Source organism: Manihot esculenta, chromosome 7, assembly GCF_001659605.2.
Source record: "Manihot esculenta cultivar AM560-2 chromosome 7, M.esculenta_v8, whole genome shotgun sequence".
NCBI classification, from domain to species: domain Eukaryota; kingdom Viridiplantae; phylum Streptophyta; class Magnoliopsida; order Malpighiales; family Euphorbiaceae; genus Manihot; species Manihot esculenta.
Window position 1 is genome coordinate 6,905,633 of NC_035167.2, and position 4,091 is coordinate 6,909,723.

The window sequence follows — 4,091 nt, forward strand, 5'->3', positions numbered from 1 at the left end:
TCAAATAATAAAAAAATAAAATAAAAAATAAAAGTGATTTTCTGGTGAGAGTGCAAACTATTTGTAAAAAAAACTAATCATTATAAATTATTATAAAAATTTTGAGAGTATATAATAAAATATGAATAATATTATAACAATCAAATTTAATATTAAATTTAAATATCAAATATACAACAATAAAAATCTCACAAATAAAATTTTCAATGGTCATAAAATTTTATAATATAAGATAATTATTTTTGAGATCTAAAATATTTAAAAAGTCAAAAATAATATTTATAAGTAAATAATTTTTTTTCAAATATACACTTTTTTACCGCAATCTTTTACATATTCTCAAAGGTTTTTCATCGCTGTGTTTAAAAGCTCTTTTTGGTATGTTAAAATCATATAAATCTCATAGCACTCCACAGATCTTATTATCAATACCGTTTTGTGCTAATTAGGCCATGTACATGCGTGATAGTTTATAAATACTCTAGATATTATATTACAATCTTATAAAAACGGTCCTACTATACACTTATATAAGTGAAATAAGTGTATACTGTGATTCATATACCACTCATGGTATAAATATCATTAAGAGATACAAATGTTAATTCCTATCACTATTAATTTCATATTGGCTCAACTCTCAATCCTCTCGATAATTCAGTTATTAACTTATTTTTTTAAGATTTAGATAAAGGATTTACCAAATTCACTTCTGACTTAATATAATTAATAGATGTAATTTCATTTATCAGCAGTTGTTTAACCATATTATATTTTAGACAAAATATCTCTTTTAACCATTGAAAGTTTTATTTTTTGCAATGGTTGTTGATATTTGGCAATCACAACACCCAATGGTATTGATTTTATTCCCAAAAGGATATTTGTTAAAAAAAATTTTAACCACTCAGCCTCATTGTCATCTAATTCTATAACAATAAACTCTGACTTTAAAGTAGATTTAACAATGATAGTGTATTTAGTTGATCTCTAAGTTATTGCACTGCTAGCTAGAGTGAATTAATCGCTAGTGGATTTTATCTCATCTAAATTTAAAATTTAGTTAGTATCACTGTATTTTTCTAATATAGTAGGAATCCACTATATACAGTATCAAAATTTCAGTACCACTCAAATAATTCATTAATTTGATTAATGCAATCCAATAATTGTGATTGAGATTATATATATATATTTGCTCGATCTACGCAACATATATTAAGCTATGTCAGGCTTAGAAAAAATTCATTAAAAGCAATAGATTTCCAAAAACATGTACATATTCAAATTGAGCAACAAGGTCACCTAACATCATAACGGTTACATACTAATTTGATATTGAAATATCTAAATTAGTTTAAAAACTTCTCAACATAATGCTCCTGAAAGCATTATACTAACATTTTTCTTTATGATTTTAGCACCAAAAATCAAATTTGTTTCCCAACATTTTTCACATTAAACTTTATACACCTTAATTATAAACCATGTATACACACACTTATCAACTTCAACAAAGTGAAAAAATAATTATCACTAATAACTTGGTAAAATTTCTCGAGCACAATATAAAATTTACAAATTTTACAAATATTATTTTTTTACCAGAAACAACCTATCTTAGTATAAATTTCACCTTCCAACTCCATTTAAAAAAAACTATTCTAATATCTATTTGGTAAATAAAAAATTTAAATATTAAAGACAAAATACTTAAATATTTATGAATTTATTTTTAGGTGAAGGAGTAGAATTTTAGCAAGATACCTCATATTTAAAAAAAATATATATTTTAGGCCATGCTTCTAGCTTTTTTTCATAATAATTCATAGGGCCTTATTATTTTTCTAAATAAAAAAAATTCTATTTTTGCTTTTTTCTATTATAATATTCTAAACACAAAAATAATTTTAAAAAATAAAACTAAAAATAAAAATACCCATGATGAAAATCGGTACTTGCGCATTAAAAAAACCCTACATCATGTAATCAATTAAGCAACATATTCTCTATTTCAAAACTCAATACATCTTAGCAACATATAACAAATACTTTGGTTTAAAAATTAAATATCGAGATGAAACTTATTTCTTGAGTACTCATTCAGATAGTTGAACTCTTATTAAAAATCTCACCAAAATAGATATCTTGTTTTGTCTATTTTTACATGGAATAAGTTTTAAGTATGCAACCATGCAATCATTCTCATTTTTCTTTTTTTTTTTGAAATGGGGATTGGGATTTGGAAGAGTAGAACATGATTTTTCAGATTTACTCAAATGCACTTACCAACAGGCTAAGCCTGTGAGTGCATCGTTCTCATTCTATCATAGTGTTTTTCTTAGTTGTCTTTTGGATCCTTGTTATGAATATAGAAGAGTGGATATTTGAATTAAAACTTTTGTGCCAAAGACAAAAAATGTGAAATAAAAATTTACTAATTGAAGAAACCAAAAACCATACTTTTACTATTTTTAAGAAAGTATAATGAATCTAAGAAAATCTATTCTTTCATCATGTATAAATTTATCTTGCAAATGAAATTATATCACAATAAACTCTATTAAGTACCAACAACCAACCTAAAAGTTCAAGCATAGATGTTGCAACAATAAAATTTCAAGATGGCCAAGGAGATGATAGAGCCATAAATGGCATCAATCTCTGCACTGTAGTCCATTCTATCATGGATCAAACAAAAAAAGATATTTAAAAACATATAATAGTATATAAGAATAATATCATCATTTGAAAATTGTGCCTATCCATATCCATGACACAACTAGGATAAGATACTATTTACCATTCCAAGCATTGGATATACACGATAGGAATGACAACATTTATAAAAGAAATATGTTTTAAGACAGGAGGCATATTAAAAACCATAACAAAGAGGTAATTATTCCACAAATTAATTCATATTCACCCAAACATTAGATAATGCTAAAACAAGAAAGTTGTTACAACTTGAAAATAAAAGAAAATATTCAATCATGCGAGCAAGGCTTTGAAAACTAAGATGCGAGATTGAATATTTTCTTAATTATTGCCTATAATTCTAATGGATCTCCATTGTCATCTATTTTTAATTTTTTTAAACACATTTTTAAATTGAGTCTACAGATTTAATATTTAATCTATATCTATCATCTCTAGTAGACTAAAAGGAAAAAAATATTTAAATAATAATAATAATAATAATAATAGTAAACTCACTTGGATGTTTTCATTGTCTAGTTTTTTCTTTCTCCATTCTTAACTATTGTGCCTCTCTCCCACCATTGAAATATAAGATAAATCCTTAAGATTATCAAAAAAATATGATAGAATAATAAAAACTGAGTCATGTTGGATACTATTCTTCAAGATTTATTTTGCAATCTCTTAGGAAAAAAATAAATTCTTCTGGAATTTTAATTACAGGATCAAAACAGCAAAAATTTATTTCTAATTTGCAACCTAGCAGATAGCAAAAAAAAGGAAGGAACGAAGTAGAAAATGGAAGTGATTTTCTTTGTGAAAGTGCATGCTATTTATAGTTAAAAAACTAGTTCTTGTAAGTTATTATAAAAAGTTTAAGATAATATAATCAAATTTGTATAATATCTTAACAAACAGATTTAATATTAGATTTAAATATTAAACTTGCAACAACAAAAAAATCTCATAAATAAAATTTTCAATGACTATAAAATCTTATAAAATAAGATAATTATATTTGAGATATAAAATATTTAAAATATCAAAATTAGTATTTATAGTTTAAAATATACACTTTTTGTTTTTATAACAGTACCACTATAGCAAGTTTCGGAAGTAAGCTCTATTATTAGAAATCTTTTATACAAATCAAATATGAAATGAAACCCGTATAATATAATCTTTGTTAATATTTCATTGAATTTCATGTCTTTGACCACTAAAGGAAGGATTTAGTGTCATGTTAACTTCACTTTTAATAGCGGAGGGTCAGTGCGAGACATGCATGCTCTACTGCCTATTTCACCAAACTTCAACAATCTCCATATGCCTTCAACCATAACCATGGAGTTTTTTTCTCTAATTACACAAAAAACAAAAAATAAATC